Here is a 17961-nt window from a genome sequence, read left to right on the forward strand (position 1 = left end):
ACTTTGCATAATGCCCTCCAGGTCCATCCATATTGTCAGAAGTGGCAAGATTTCATCTTTTTTGTGGTTGAATAATATTCTATTGTATATATACACCAGTTCTTTTTTATTTATTCATCTATTGATGAACTCAGGTTGTTTCCATATCTTATTTATTATAATTAGTGATGCAATAAACATAGGGGTTCACATATCTTTTCCAATTAGTGTTTTCATTTTCTTTTTGGGCAAATATCCAGTAGTTGAATCACTGGATCATATGGTCTTTCTATTTTTAATTTTTTGAGGAGCCTCCATACTGTTTTCTACAGTGGCTGCAACAATTTACATTCCCCACCAACAGTGTACAATGTTCCTTTTTCTCCACATCCTCAGCAACATTTGTTATTTCTTATCCTTTTTCCAAAAAATATTTATTTATTTATTTATTTATTTATTTATTTTTAGAGAAAGAGAGAGAACATGTGCAAGCAGTGGGGAGAGGCAAAGGGAGGAGAGAGAGAGAATCTCAAGCAGACTCCACACTAAGTATGGAACCAGACATGGAGCCCCACCTCACAACCCTGAGATCGTGACCTGAGCCAAAATCAAAGCCAGATGCTTAACTGACTGAGCCACCCTGGTGCCCCTATTTCTTATCTTTTTATTTCTAACCATTGTGGCAGGTGTAAGGTAAAACCTCATTGTAGTTTTGATTTTCATTTCCCTGATAATCAGTAATGTCAAGCATCTCTACAAGTGTCTGTTTGCCATCTGTATGTTTTCTTTAGAAAAATGTCTATTCAGCTCCTATGTCCATTTTTTAATCAGATTTTTTTGGTGTTGAATTGTATAAGTTCTTTATATAGTTTGGATATTAATCTATTGGATCTAACACATGCAATTACCTTCTCCTATTCAGTGGGTTGCCTTTCCATTCTGTTGATGGTTTCCTTCAATGTGCAAAAGCTCTTTATTTTGGTGCAGTCCCAGAATTAGTATTGTTAAAATGTCCATACCATCCAAAGCAATCTACAGATTCAAATTCAATGTAACCTTTATCAAAGTACCAATAGTTTGGGGGATTTTTTTTTCCCACAAAAATAGAGCAAATAATACTAAAATCTGTATGGAACCACAAAAGATACCAAATAGCCAAAGCTATCTTCTTCTTAAAAAAGAAAAACAAATCTAGAAACGTTACAATTCTAGATTTCAAGATATACTACAAAGCTGTAGTAATCAAAATAGTATAGTATCGGCACAAAAATAGAAACAAATCAATGAAACAGAATAGAGAGTCCAGAAATAAACCCACATTATATGAGTTTATTCTATGACAAAGGAGGCAAGAATATACAATGGGGAAAGGACAGTCTCTTTAACAAATGGTGCTGGAAAAACTGGACAGCTATGTATGAAAGAAGACGGCTGGATTACTTTCTCATACCGTACATAAGAATAAACTCAAAATGGATTAAAGAACCTAAATGTGAGACCTGAGGCCACAAAACTTCTAGAAGAAAACATAGGCAATGATTTCTTTGACGTCAGCCATGGCAAAATTTTTCTAGGTGTACCTCCTAAGACAAGAGAAACAAAAGCAAAAAATAAGCTATTGGGACTACACCAACTGACTCTTGACATACAAGCAATAACAAGCAATAAAGTTACACCTTATTGCTTATTCCTACATACCATTAAAGTTGTGTGAGTGGTTATTGCATGGCATTTTGGCAGTGGATAGCTGATGCACCAAATGTGTGTCCAGGCACTCTTCTAAAACACGGCATACAACAATAAGCAAAATGGGCAAGGCCCTTCCTCTACATTCCCAGATTGCATTACCTAATTCAAAATGTATAATAATTTTATAAAGTAAGCTATATTCCCATTCATACACACGCAAAGCAAAGTACAGAATGGTTGCTGACGCAAGGCATTATAGCCAACAAATAGAGCCAGGTTCCCATCTCAGGCTGCATGATGTGGTGGCTAAGTCACTCCATTCAGCCATGATTTCTGCGTCTGAAAGACAGGAATAATAATGTAATGCATACCCCAAGATTTACTGTGAGCATTAAAGGAGATCATGCATGTCAAAGCATTTAGCATAGGGCTTTGTACATGGGAAATTCAGAAAGGTTTTGCTGTGGATTATACTCTTTCTGTTATCATTATTACCATAGCTGTTGTTGTGATGCTGTCTGAACCCAGAGCCTGACTATTTAACTAGTTCTTTATTATTTTATTCCCTGTGGTCTAGTTTCCTGCCCTTTCTACCTGATCAATGTGTAGATAGCACTGATTGATAAGCCTGGTAAATGTCACCACTTCTTTTCATAGGGAAATAATCAACTTTAAAAACCTTTATTCCTGTGACCCTACAGGGGGCAATAGGCCATTTCTGACAGGTGCGCTAATGAGGGCTTATTATACATTTAGGCTAGAAGCAGACAGATCTAAAGGGAAAAATGAGCTACATAAATTACAGGACTCACTGAAAAATAAAAATACAGGGCCCCTTGTTCAAATATTATTAGGGATTTATACCAGAGGTATGGTTACGCCAGAGTATTGAATGAACCAAGCATGGGGCCCTTCTAAATTAGTACCTTCTTCATGGAATTGTTTTGAAGAACAAATGAAATGCGTATATCCAGTCGAAAGAAATGCCTGGCAAAGACAAATACTCAGTACAAGTGGTCTAAGTTTTCACTGTTATCATTACATGTTTGTCAAAGTAATGAAGGGAATCCCAGCCAATGTGTAAGCCCTTTTCAGTGACTCTTAGGCAGTCATTTGCTCACGTGGTTTTGTAAACAGCTTGGACAATCAGGCAGACTGGAGCCTTGTCCGTCCCACAGTTAAAGAAATAAAAGCTCAGAGAGTGTTTGGGGATTTCCAGAAGCTACACAAGAAGAAGGATTGCAGTCAGCCATCTGGGATGCCCCAGCCCTGCAGTCCTCCCACCAGGTCCTCCCGGTTCCAGCTTTATCTGGTCCTGACGGAATTGCCACGCAGAGAGCATTTATTTATTTGGTATAGTCAGGACCCCAAGATCAGGCAGGCTGAGAATACAGATTTACTTTGCACATAGATCCCCACCAGAGGCTCCTGATTTGTTCCCTCGAAGTCACTTAGCTCCCCAAGCCAACCCCAATTCACGTTATAATGGAAACTGTGTCTTCCGAGCAAACCATAGGGTATCCAAGCAGAGAGGGACTGGGAGAATTGTTTAGTAGATGATCGGCACACAGGCCCTGGAGTCAGATAGGGAATTTGAATTCTGGCTCTGCTACTTAACAGCTTGGGCAAGCGCTTAACCCGGATTATCTCAATATTGACATTTTGGGCTGGATATTTTTTGTTGTGGGAAGGTGCCCTGTGCATTGCAGGATGTTTACAACAACCCTAGCTTCTACTCATTAAGGTGCCAATAGCACACCTGCCCACCTTCCTTACCCTGTCTGTCTTCAGAATGTCCATTGTTCCTTTTGTTGGGGGAGTGGGGAGGGAAATCACTCCCAGTTGATTACCACTGACTTAACATCTCCAAACTTCAATGCCTTCAATATAATCTAGAGGTAATAATGAGAAAAAAACCAGTTTCATCAGGTTCTGGGGATTGAATGAGATGATCGTGTACTGGCATGGCACAGGGCCTGGCACACAGGTAGTCAATAAATATGCTAGATATGCTGCTATTATTGCAGTATTGGCCAAGGAATGGGGACCTCTGCAAGAACTCCATAAGCTCACTGAATTTAAAGCTGAAAATTCATTTCAGCAAATATGTATTGAGGACCCATTACCCAAGGTATTTTCCCAGGTACTGGGAATTAAAGCTTGAATAAGATTTAGACCCTCCCTTCAAGGAGCTAGTCTACCTAGTGGGAAGCTCACAGCCTAGACCCAGTTCACATCCTAGCTCTGTAACTTACATATGTGACTTAGGACAAGTTTGCAGCACTTTGTGGAGTCTCGGTTACCTTATCTGTAAAATGGAGGTAGTAATAAAAATCCCTAAGGGACTTACCTCTTAACCAGTCAGCTACACTGTCTCCCAGCAACACCCCTGGCTCCCTGATTGTCTGATTCCTTTCCCCTCACCATGCAGCCTGCAACTCGGAGCATAAGCCCATAGCATTCCCTAATGGGAGATGCTCCTTCCTTCCTTCCGTGAACATTTGCAATCACCTAGGAGGTGATGAGGAGGCTGAGTCATGAGATCAGATGGCTTTGGACTCATGGCCTTGCCCAAGTTGCTTTACTTCCCTCATCCTTCAGTTTATTTACTTATGCGATGGGGACAACAATGTACCTACTTCATAGGGTCTCATGCGGATAAAATGAGATCATTCATGTAAAACACGGCAGAAAGCCCAGCACGGAGCAAGCATGCAATACCCCGTCGCCATGGCGATAAAGGTGTTGAGAAGGGGGAGGAGGACACTGACCTACCGCGAAGGGAAGGAGGAAGATGTGGCTCTCGGTGGCCTGATCCAATAGCCTTTTGAGAGCTGACACAGGAGCCCCGAACTCAATTCCCTCCCAGCCGGTGGGGCATAACCTGCTAAACCTTTCAACACCCAAACCTCCTCTCCACCTCAGCCCTTCCCCGGGCCGGTTGTAGCGGCTTTTTCCCAGGCCCTCACCAAACCGATTCAAGGGGATTAAAATATGTATGTATATATTTATGCGGACAAGAAAGAGGAAAAGCGTAACTTCTAGTCATAGCCTAAATTTCCTGCCTCCAAAGCCCAGCTGGAGCGCAGGAGTTCTAACAGAAAACAGCCGCACAATTAGCTGGAGTTCTGTAGCTGTCTGCAGCAGTCTGCTTACGCCGATGTCTCGATAGGTGGTCTCCCAGTTCATCAGTTCATAAATAAGTAATTTGAAATGTGTTCCTGAGGGAAATTTTCCTCCTGCTCTCCCCAACAGACTGTACTCATCAGTTTTCCCATTCTCCAGGTAGCTGCCGTCCTCATTTATAATGGCCAGAGGAACTACGCTGTTCTAATTCCTGCTTCATTACATTGTCTAATGCAAGTTTTCACCAGCCTCACAACTCTGCGTTTCTTTATATTGATAAAAAAAAAAAAACTTTGCATATATTATTTATTGGCACTTTGGAGGTAGCTGGGCTACAGGTTTAAGTGGAATATTTTTACATACAAAGCAAGACAGGCAAGTTGAGCTCTGGACAGAGGTTTGGAAATGTTGATAAGCTCTCAAGTGGCACAAACATGTGTGCTGGGCGGGCACGCACATGTAGCACACAGACTATGCACACCGCGCCCCAGTCCACACACAGCCAAACCACCACCTGCCCCCATTTTACTTCCTCTGCCTTGGTTCCTACCCCTTGCCACACATTTAGACCTGCAAATATTTTGTATCCATCTTGATGCATTGTTCCAACCCCCTATTTTTCCACTCGAGAAAATGTACAACCAGATCAAAAGCACCTGGTGACTTAGGAAAACCAGGGTCCCCCACTGGTGAAGCTAATGGAGTCACTAATTTGCCTGGCCAATAAAACCAATGATTTCTATACTAAAAGCCTTTGAGTGAAGCCTCCGGGGCTTGCTCCAGGGGTAATGAAGGGGGGCTAGCTTCCTCTTAGCCAATAACCTAATTATTTTTTTAAAGCACTAACTGTACCTTTCATTATAATAATGCATATAATTGATTTTACTGATTATGTCTTTTATGGCATCTATTAGTCACTGGGAACTATATTTACTTCTTTTTGTTGTTTTTATGATTGTTTAGCTTTGGGGGTCTCATAATAGGTAATTAATAAAATATGTTAATCTGAGAGTAATTTACCTAATGAGATCTCCAGGAATGCTTTTCTCTCCTGATAAAGGAATTTCTCAGAAGGCTTTTGTGGAAGAAAGCTTTCCTGTGAAATCTTGGCACAATCCGGAACCAAAATTCAGATTTATTTTTGTTTTCCTAGCCTCTGGACAGCCAGAGAATTTCATAAAAAAATTTTAAAAATGAAAGATGTCAGGGACTGTCCTGTTTCAGAGGAAATTGTCCTCTTCTCCAGCCCAGTGGCAATCGTCCACACTCTGTCCCCCAGGATAACTATCCCATTAGCCATCAGCGAAGGTTGCCCTCCAGCTACTTGGAAGGCTCTTTAAGAAAGGGGTTAGAGGGGTGCCTGGATGACTCAGTGGGTTAAGGCCTTTGCCTTCGGCTCAGGTCACGATCCCAGGTTCCTGGGATTGGGCCCAGCATCGGGCTTTCTGCTGAGCGGGGAGCCTGCTTCCCTTCCTCTCTCTCTGCCTCTCTGCCTACTTGTGGTCTTTATTTCTTTGTCAAATAAATAAATAAAATATTAAAAAAAAAAAAGAAAGGGGTTATAGTTACAGTTTAGAAGGAGAACTAGATTATTGCAGTCTGAGAAAAGCAAAACCAAGAGGGCCAGGCAAAGAAATGAAAGGAAAAGGGGGGGGGGGTGGTAAACGGGGACAAAGTTTACTCTACAGGTGACATTTGGCACAGAATATACCAGCCGGTAAAAGAGAATGACAAAATCTAGACTGGTCTCTCCTGGGCGGGAGCAAGTCACCTGTATCTGTGCGGGCTGCAGCGTACTGAGTGGAAATAGCTCATTCTCTGGGAGGCCGGTCAAACACAGATAAGGATGTCTGCAGCACAGAGTGCTGCTTAAAACGGTCTGGAAGATGGATCTGGCTTACGCACAGTCCTGCTCCTGGGCCTTAGTGGCCTTGGTCCTGTCATTTCTTCCCTCCATGCCATATTACCTTTCACTTTCAAAGGCGGAGGACAGCGGTACCTAGCCCACTGGATCTGTGAGAGGTTAATGGAAACTTGCCTGTCATGAAGGAACAGAGAGCTTGGCATTCACCAGGGTTTCTCAACTTCAGTATGACTGACATTTGGGTGGGAGATTTTTTGTTTTTTGGTTTTTTTTGTTGGGTGGGAGAAAGTGTGTGCATTGTATTCTAGCGGCATCTCTGCTTCTAGCCACGAGATGTCCAGAGCACTCCTCCTCTCCTGGTTTTGGTAACCAAAATTGTCTCCAAGTATTCCCAAACGCCCTTTAGAGAGGGAAGGTAAATATGGTATGCAAAACTGCCACCCCTGAGAACCAGTGGCCTACATTAAAGACTCAACAAACACTAGCATAGAAAAGATCATCTTTCCTGGGGTGTCTGGGTGCCTCAGTCGTTAGGTGTCTGCCTTCCAATCTAGTCATGATCCCAGGGTCCTTCGATCAAGCCCCGCATCTAACTTCCTGCTCAGCAGGAAGCCTGCTTCTCCCTCTCCCACTCCCCCTGCTTACATTCCCTCTCTCAGTGTTTTTCTCTGTCAAATAAATAAATAAAATCTAAAAAAAAAAAAAAATACTCTTTTCTGAGACAAACCTAGCAGGACAGATGAGAAAGCTACTTGGGGGAAAAAATGTAGGGTACCCTACAGTGAATTCCTCCCAGTCTTGTGATGATCACTGGGAATATAACTTCAGACTTTGTTTTGAATGAGTATCTCACGCTAACATGCAGAAACTTCTTTCCAGAGGAGGCCAAAGTCTCTAGAGCAAATAGGAATCAAGCAGGAGTTATACTGACTCCAGGATATGGATTACAGACCAAGATGTGCAGGAATCCTCTTACCTCCTGCTCCTGGAGAGCCAAACCAAACCAAAACCAAAGGCCACCGATATGAAGCAATGTATGTATGTATGTGTGTCTATCTAGACAGATATAGAGATATAGGTAGAGATATATAGATGTATCTTACACACAAGTTGCTCATATGTACACACAGAAAAACTACAGTTAACTCTTTGCTAATTGACTTTTGCCTCTACCCATAAAAAGCAAATTATGAAAATCTATAATGCCTGAAACTGACCTGCCCTATCTTTGACTCCTATGATACACAACTTTCTCTAAAAATTCAGGTTCCAGATGCTTTTCTAACTCAGACTACTTCAAGTTTAGATGGGAATTCATCTGGAGTGGTTCTGTCTTTTATTTGGTGAGGAAAAAGTAACCGTGCATTGAATACAGGCCATGTGAAAGGCTCTTTGACAAATGTCATCTCATTTAGCAAACTAGAGCCTGCCAATTTTAGCAATTAGTTTGCCTCACTCCATAGAAAGAGAAAAGAGAAAACTGTGTATGTATACATACATATTCACCCAGAAACCCCATATGCATTTAATACCTTAGAAAACCACATAAACACAAAAATAGCAATTGCCCAAATATCTGTTCACACAACCCTCTCATGCACTCATTCAAAATTAAGTATCTCATGACACTCAAGATCCATACACAGGATTTCCCAATAAGAAGAAAAAAAAAAAAAAAAAGGGCATGTGCCTGAGACACACTGGTGAAACAAGAGAACCCCAAATCAAAAATTTTAAGTCAAATTTGCTATTTGGAATTTATCAGAGTAGTCATCATGGAAAAGAATCATTCTCTATTCTACTTTCTTATAATTCAATTCCAGTTTTGCCTGGTTTTTATTTTGATTCACCTAAATTGAGAGGAGGTAAGGTCACCACAATTTTTTGAGTTATTCAGATCTTTAAAATCTTAACTGAGCCCTGAGACACAACCAAACATTCACATCCAAATTATGAAACATGGAAACCAACGCCTGTTGATCCAGGTACCTCTTAGCATCACACTCCAATGGGTGGAGGGACTCTGTTTTGGCAGCCAGGGGACCTGTATTTTAATCCTTGCCTTCTACTTACTCCCCATTGATACTTCAGATCTCAGTTTCTCCATGTGGTGGTGGGGGGGACAAAAAAAAAAAACAACTACAAGAAAAAAATCTAGATGATGAAATTGGAATGATTTCAACATTCATTTGAGATGTGACTGTGTGTGAATCCCACCTCTTCCCCAAGGTCACCCTCAGCTGGTGGCCACAGAGACAGAACTGGAGGTTAATTCCGCCTCCTCGTTCAAGGCCTTTTACACAAAGTTGCACCCACCCACGAAAGCCCCCTTCCTTCTCTCTCCTCCCTCAGCTTCTCATTACTATGCATCTCCTCTCTCCTCTCCTGTGCAGCCAATCCACAGCCCCCTCCCCACCCCCTACAGCTCGCACAGCAGGTAGTGCAGGAAAAGATAGCAATGGGGAAAGACAGCCAGGCACATTGAAGGGGTTACTTTGCCCGGGGACCCCTTTATCTGAAGTTGTCCTCAAAAGCGGAAATGAGTTGATTTGCATTTTCCCACTGAAGCATGCAGAGTAGCTGAGGAGTGTTTCTCGTTACCAAGTATCGTCTTCTCTGGTTTGCCCTGAGGCCTTCTCTGGGGCTGCAGCAGCTCTGAAAACACCTGTATGCTGCCCATTTAAATACATGCTTCAGACAAATTTTTCGAGGGTTTCAAAAGGGAAAGACTAATGCTTTCCCTCTCCAGCATACATTATCCTTCCTGTGAATGCTGAAGGCAGAATTTAACCCTTTCCAGATTGCTTGATTTCTTGTGAATATCCACGCAAGGCCTGGATATTCACGTTCAAAGACTGGAGTTCATAGCTCTCTCCTCTACTCATACATTCATTCGACTGGTCATTCAGTCAGTCAGCAAGTATTTACTAGAATCTGCTGTGTGCAAAAGCATTTAACCTACAGAAACAACTTCGATAAAAATCTTGTTCTGAAAATGCTCACAATTTAACCAAGGCGATAACATGCCTGAATGTACCCACATATACCCAGATGTTACCTAGGGGGCTCACCCGAACTCAAAATTGGTTCAGACAATATCATAACTTCTTGGAATCCATAGTTTGCCCTATGACTTCTGCAAATTCCTGGCCTTCCTTCTCTGCTGATGCATTTAAGCCTGCTGCTATGATTGGGCACCAGTATCTCATGATTTTGGTAACTTTGCAGAAGAACTGAGATCAGTGGAGGGGGTGACATCACACACATAGAGTTTTCTGCCATCTTGGTGGCCCTTTACCTCATTCTCCTCTGGCTCCCAAAGTCTGGGCTTTCTAAAAGATGACCTGCCTCACCATGTACATTCCTCTGTGAAGTGTAAGCCCACCCTGCTTCTCTCATAGCTAGCACAACCTATAGGCCAGTCTTCCTTCCCTGGTATCCTGAGAATTGGGGGAAAAAAGTTTTCTCCATCCTTTCATTCAAATAACTACAATACAAGTGGGAAAGTGATGGGAGCCATAAGGGTATATACTAATGGCCCCAGGCAGGCAACTAATAAATACACTGAATGAACTTACTTATTGAAGGAGACTGTGGGAAAAGGACTATGGGTGTTAAGGGAAGGGAAAGATGGCTATCATAAATAACTCAAAGGAAGGCTTTTCTGCAAAAGCATGTAGTGGCACGTGAGCAAGCAATATCTCCTGTTACCTAATCCATTCTGACCTTCATCTATATGTTTCTTCTCCTCATTTCTTCTTTTGGGCATCTACCCAGTTCTTCATGAAGTTTTAGGAGATGAAGGGATCTTGAAGGTTAGAATACAGAACTCAAGAGTCAAAAAATCTGGAAGGATCTAAGGAAGAAAAACTTGTGGAGCTCATCTACACCAATCATTTGGTTTAAAAATGAGTAAGCAAACCTTTCCAAGGTCATGTGGCATGTTAATGGACCATAATGCTCTTAACCCTCTTTGTTCTATGGCAGAGACATCCAGAAAACTGATCTGTTTTATTTGGCTGGTAGGGTTTTTTTCCCCCCCCTTAATTTGAAGAGTGATCAGCATTTTTAAATCATGGGACTTCACACAATAACCCAGAAGAAAAAAAAAAAAAAAATCAATGGTCTGCCAGCACTGGGCTCACACTCCTGCCCAACAGCAATGGCTGAGGTTGGGTGGTGTGGTCCCCTGTTTGCACAGTCCTTCACTCCTAGTTGTCTAACACTCAGATGGGTTCACTCATCTCCATCACAGTCACAGTTCCTATGTCTTTAAACTGGGAAACCCTGCCCTTCAGTGGGCTTCTTGCCCTGACCAAGAGAAAAACCATTTAGCATGACTAACCTCAAGCAGTACTATAAGTAATGTGATTCTAGAACCCTTAAATTCAGTAATTTCTCTCACCCTTCCTCCCAATGAAAAGCTAATAATAATAATAAATTGCAGGTAAACAAGCAAGCAAGAAAAGCTTTTCCCATTGTCTGGTATTCCACTGTAGCTTAGGTTAAGTACTGTGGTCCTCTGGCATCTTGGACTTGGAATAAAAGTGATGAAGAAAAAAGTGGTCCTTAGCACACATCTTCATCTACTTTAATATTCTGCCTGAGGGTAATAATTCTTGCCCAAGAATGCTCAGGCCCTCTACGTGTACTTACACACACAATATACAGTGCAACACACAGTCCCTTCTCTCATTTTCTCTCTCACTTTTAAAATCAGCCCCATACCGAACCTTGTTGAAATCCGATCCAATCAACAAAACAGAATTTTCCCCTTAAAAAGAAGAAAATACAATAATTTTCATAAAACGAAAACACAGGGAAAATGTACCTTTTGAAGAGGAAAAGGTGATGGTTTCCTCTAGAGGATGAGCCAAAGGAATAGACTTCAAGAGTACAGGGTAGTGCATTTTGCTAATGTGAATGTGTGGACTTGGAGAGGCAGAAGGTATGTGAACACAAGGCAGAAAGAAAGAGAGAAAACCTGTCATTTTAGCAGCGAGTACTTTATTGTGATACCAAGTTAACAGGCGGGTGAATACCAAAATGCTCTTCTCAGGATTTCGACAAATCTTCTTCCTTTTTCATGTTCCCATTGTGAGTTCCAGGAAATGGAGAGAAACTGTAATGAAGCATATTTCTTTTTAAGTGGCATGTAGCTGGCCTCTATGTGGATCTTGTTTTCTGGCATCATTTTAATTAGGGAAGGCGAGAAAGTTTCCAGTGTCCCCCCTACCCCCATCCTTCTCTGTGTCTCAGTGAGGGTTTCACAGAGAACTGGCAACCAACACAATTTTGACAGAGTGAACTTCTTTCTCTCCTAAGCATTCCTCCAATCCCCAGATAATAACCCTCATTCCTCCCACATTAACTAACACACACAACTTTCTTCCTCCTACCCTCCCCCAACCCACACTTCTCTCCAAAACGTATAACATAATTGTGAAGGCTAATTATCAAATAATGCTTAAGCCTTTGGGAGCAAGATAGAGGGTTCTAGAAATGTTTTAAAAAGTCCCCAGGCTGCAATAGAAACGTGATTAACTGAAACAAAAATGCCTGGTGAGAAGTTTCAAAACTAAAATCAGTCAAAAAAATTCTTCATATACATGATTACACACAAATATATGTATTATTGTAATATGTATTATACATTATATCATATATAGTATTTGTGTATATGTACATATGTGTGTGTACACAGACATATAGATATAATGTGTCAGTTTGTTAGCTGGTCACAAAGATTCTCTGACATTCTAGGGCAAGTGCCTTAAAGAGTGAAATAATTTGAAGTTGACCCATCCTTTTCCTGATACTGGGATATCCACCCAGTGGGTAGATAGATTTCTGTGCACTCTGTCCCTCAGAGAGAGGGCCTCTCAGCTGGCTCTGGAGGAAGGGAAGAGACGTCTGCCTCTAGTAAGAGGAAAGGAGAGAGCAAATCTGGGCAATATAATTCTCTTCCCGACCCCAAGATGAGCCAATATAGCCTGACAGATGTAGTCTTTATCATAGAATAAAACAGGCTCAAAGCAGTGTGCCATACACAGGAATGCCACATTTTATGAATTGTTGTATTGCCATACTAAACACTGTAGGAAGCAGAGATGGGTGGGCCAGGAGGTTGTGAGAAAACAACTGGGCCTCCTGCCTCCCATGCCCCCTCCACTCCAGGCACAGGCATTGGTTTTCTGTCTGCATCCTCCAAGAGGAAGAAACAGTGGGTGGATGCAACTGTGTGGGGGCCAAGTCCTCAGATGTGCTGTGTGAAGAAGTTAAAAATAGCACCCCAGCTGGCCCAATTTCAACTGTCCTGGGACCCTGAGCAGTTACAGAGCAGAAGGGGTTGGGGGTAGAAGGAGAGGAAGGATTCAAAGAAAGTGGGCATAATAACTATGCATGGCCTGTCATGCAAAGAGCTGTAGGAAGGGGGAGGGGCCTCCTCCCTCTTCCATTAGTAGAAATCAGGCCTAGATTTCTATGATAAGACCTGTGACAGGAAAGAGAGATCATCCATGGACCCTGGGTCAGGAAAACAGGGAAGGTCCACTCTAAATCTCAATCCACAGATGAGCATTCCATGAGAACCAGCTCCTGACCCAACACTGTAGAGTAGATGGTATCCATGATCTCCTGGGACTCACTCACATTGAAGGGCAAGTGTGACTCGTACTCTTTCCTCCTCCCATGACATCCTGTGATGTCATGTCATGCCATCCAAATAAAATACAGTTATTACCAGGGTGTAAGGCAGTATTCCAGACTTCTTACAGCCATGAAAGCATCGTGGCCCATCTTCCCAGACCAATTTTTCTTTTGTTGCAAGAAATGAGGCTAGCAAGCATATGTGTAGAATACAAAATTCAAACACCTTTAAGGTAAAATGCTAGTCTTCAAAGAAACCACAGGCTTCCAGGAGACTGTTTTGAGCTGCAACTCAATCACCAACATGGAAATGAGTTTACTTCCCTCTGTCATTAGAGATTCTTTGGTATAAAAAGATTATGCATATGTTAGGCTAAATAGTGGCTGCCCAAATAGATCCATGCCCAAATCCCCAAAACCTATGAATCTTACAGTATATGACAAAAGGGACTTTGCAGATGTGATTAAATTAAGGATTATGAGATAAGGAGAATATCCTGGATTATCTGGGTGGACCCTAAATGTAATCACAAGTGTCCCTCTAACAAAAACGCAAAGGAAGATTTGGGGGCAGAGAGAAAACAATGTGATGAGGCAGAGACTGGAACGATATAGTTTGATGATGGAAAGAAAAAGCCATAAGCAAAGAAATACCAAGGGCCACCTAAAGCTAAAAAGGCAAGGAAGCAAATTCCTCCCCTGGCCTCAGAAGGAACCCTGCCAACACTTGATCTTAACCCATTTTGGACTTCTGACCTCCAAAACTGTAAAAGAATAAATCTATATTGTTTAAGCCACTGAATTTGTAATTCAGAAACAAAAGTCCAGGTCATGGGGGTCAGCAACTTCACACTATTATAATGAGTCATTTTTCTTTGAACCACACAGAACACAGGATGTTGAAGATAATTATTTTATCCCTTCTCCATTAAAAATTATCCTATTAAGCCATAAGCCATTTTTGCTCAGACCGGCTCCCATACATTTGTTCCTATCATTCCTCCTGCATCAAGAGTCATTCTCATCATTGTTATTTTAGGTTCTGTAGGGCAACAAATAAATGAAATTTCCTTAAATTTATATGCTTGAAGAAAGTGAAGCTTTCCATGCCTAATGGGCTTTAGTAATTAGAAGAACCAAAGAAAGGATTTCAAATTCCATAAAAGGTGGAGGATTCACCTCCAGTACCAATCTCAGATCTTTAGGCCATATGATCTGAGGGACAATGAGTCTCAGGACACCAAACTGTCTTTTCTACTGGCCTACTATTCTACTGGAAATACACACTGTTCTTTGGGGATTATAGCTCAGATTCTCAATGCCCCCTCAATACAAAGAAAATAATATAAAATGTCATGGTCAGCCATTACCCCCAAATCAGTTTAGAAATAAGCCCACTTGCCCAGACTGCTTATGAATTATGATGAAATCCAAACAATTGGAATTTACATTAAAAAGAGTTAACTGGAAGATAGGCAAAGAGGATCCAATATATAACTATTAGGAGACCCTGAAAAAGTAACCAAGGGAACAGAAAAATCTCGAGAGAACAAAGAAAATACCAAAAACTGTAATACAACAAAGTTTTCCTAATATAAAAGATGATTTGAAATATATGTTAAAAAAAGCATACCATGTACCTGAGAATATTGACCCAGAATGACAAAAACCAAGATATTCTAGGAAAAAAAAATATTGTATTTAAAAGAAAAGGGGAAAAAATTAGATATCTAGGCAAAAAGGAGCATACAACTTACAAGGGAAATCAAATTAAATTATCCTTAGATTTTTTTTTTTTTGACAGCAAAGCTTTTTGCCAGAAGAAATTAGAGTAATGTATTTAAGATATTCAAGGAGAGAAAATGTGAACTAAGGATTTTTTTATCCAGGAATTCACAAACTGCTAATAACATGTTAAGACTCTGAGAATATTATTCCCAGGAGCCCTTCCTAAGGAGTCTACTAAGGAACAAGTTTCAGACAGGTATTGCTGGCGAATATTAGATATATAGTTACTTGCAGATAAAAGAATAAATGAGGGTTAAAAGGTAGAGACTCTAGTATATGATTCAAAGTATGAATATACTACAACTTTTAAAAAATGGGGAGATGATCAGCATATGCAAAAAAAAAACCATTTTATCTACTTTCAGTAACAATAATGTCAGTGATAGTATGAATATTACTATCCTGATAAAGTTGTATATGTAAAGTCTAAAAAAGCAAATGCTAATTATGGGATATTCTGATTCTACCATCCCCCCTGCCTTAAAGGATTTTCTGGTGAAAGAAAGGAACTACTCCGATAATAGAAGATGTTAAGTAAACTTTCTGTAGATATGAATCTGAATTAGAAATATCAGTATGGGGCGCCTGGGTGGCTCAGTGGGTTAAGCCACTGCCTTCGGCTCAGGTCATGATCTCAGGATCCTGGGATCGAGTCCCGCATCGGGATCTCTGCTCAGCAGGGAGCCTGCTTCCCTCTCTCTCTCTCTGCCTGCCTATCTGTCTACTGTGAACTCTCTCTGTCAAATAAATAAATAAAATCTAAAAAAAAAAAAAAAAGAAATATCAGTATGAACTCATGGGGTAATTGTTTATCCCGGCTCTTTCCATTAAAAGGACTGAAAAACAAAAGTCAACCGAATAGCATTCGGATTTGATCTTCAAATGACATATCCCCTTGAAATAAACTAGGATTTCTTGGAGAAATGACTAATTCCAGGTCTGAGGCAGGAAATGTTTATGATGAGTTTGGTACATCTTGACATCAGTTAGAAGGAAGCTGTCAAAGACTACTAGAGTCATGTCAGGAGAACTCAGGAAGCACCTTGAAGAGTTTTCCACTGGCCAAAGATTTGAGTTTTACGATAGACTGAAACTCATCAAATATAAATATAAACAAATTCAAGAGTTTATGACCTATATTTAAGAAATATTAATTGGTCACCTTCTGAGGAAACAACGATCCAATTATCACCTTGCAAATTGGGTAGAAGAAGGAAATAATCAAACCTTTTCCTACCTATCCTATATGAATCACAGCACTGGGTAACAGAATAATAGATGAGGGGAAGTGTCTCTTGATAAAATTATCCCAGGTGATAATTAAAAGAAAATGTAGCATTAAAATATTACTATTTTGTAAATCCCCGTGAATTAATGGTTATAGACACTGAGCATCTGCTTCAACACAAGACATAACACCATCTTAACCTTGTTAAAGGAATCAGACCTGTGTCAGGTCAAGCCTTTAGATTCAGCTCCCAATTTGCAGGAAATTCAGAAGACAGAGGAACACACTGAACTGTACCATGACTAAGAAGTCAGCAAATCGGACTATAGGAAACTGGACAGGCCAAATGACCTAAATTCGTCACCAGATAAGGAAAAGAAAGAGGTAGAGGGAGGAGACCATAGATTAAAAGAGACCTAAAAGGCATATCAAGTTAAAAAAAAAAAAAATATGGAAAGACTAAACTATGGGGTACACAGTTGAGTCATAAAAACCATAAATAACTACAAGAAAGTGGTTATTATAAAGGTCACAGTGGTGACCTTTGGGAGGTAGAAAGGGATTGTGTTAGGATAAGGCATGTGGAAGGGTTATAAGGCTGGCTGGCAATTCTATTTCTTGAGTTTGGTGGTAGTTAGAAGGGTGTTCACTGTATAATAATTCACTAAGCCACATATTTGTTTGGTTTGGTTTTCTGTGTCTGTGTTTAATTTTACAATAAAAATATTTTTTTAAAAAAAGGAATTAACTGTAGTGGTTATTTGTATTCTTTCTCTCTGGGTTAACTATTTGGTCATGATGAATTAAGAAGCTCTCCCCAAAGCAAGGACTCCTTTGATTTCTGAAGGAACTAGGACATAATAACTAGTGTCCAGCTATGATCATTGAATTAAGCACTTAGGAGAGCTCATTAAACTTGTGTTGCATGAAATCAGTGAATCAGTGAGTCAACAGATAATGCAAACACCCCATACTCAAAATCAATCTGCAGACTTCTACTAGATGCCTCTCTCTAGCTAGAAAAAGGGTTTAGAGTTCTTTATTACCTATAGGAAATACTTATGCTCCCCAGCTTCACATTCTAGCCTCTTTTCCAGATTTTCCAGAAATCAGTCTCAAAAAACCTTTCCAATCTTACCACCACTACTTTCTCAAAAGCTCTACTCCAGCCAAACAGGTCTACTTTTAGAATTCTATCTCCTAACTTTTCCCATTTCTCTGGCCTTCTCTTCTCTTTCCCTTTTCTTTCTCCTCACACAAACTCTACCCATCCTTCAAGGCCTGGCTCCATTCCCATATCTTCTCTAAAGTCAGTCCTTATTACTCTGCCCCATTGTCCTGCTTCTTTCCTTTGAGCCTCAACAATGTCTATCACTCTTGGACACTTAGCCCTCACTTGCACTAGTATTATGAGAGAACTTCTTATATTTTTAACTTGTTTTGAGCCCGCAAACACATTCTATATTTCTTAAGTCTGGAACTGTGACTCACACTTTTTAAAATTATTAAACAAAGCCCACCACCATATTTTGTGCATCTCCAATCAGTATTTTCCAGTTGACTGGTAAGGTGGGTGGGTGGTTGAATAGATGAATGGGTAAAAGAATGGACCAAGTTATCATACATTTGAGAACATTCA

General features: G+C 40.7%; 1 long non-coding RNA gene across 1 annotated transcript in view; it reads right to left on the reverse strand.

Annotated features, from left to right (window-relative positions):
* Positions 1-17961, reverse strand: part of LOC116586775 — a 292442-nt gene that overhangs the window by 204220 nt on the left and 70261 nt on the right. The window lies entirely within an intron of this gene.

This window comes from Mustela erminea, chromosome 3 (assembly GCF_009829155.1).
Source record: "Mustela erminea isolate mMusErm1 chromosome 3, mMusErm1.Pri, whole genome shotgun sequence".
Taxonomy (NCBI): Eukaryota; Metazoa; Chordata; class Mammalia; order Carnivora; family Mustelidae; genus Mustela; species Mustela erminea.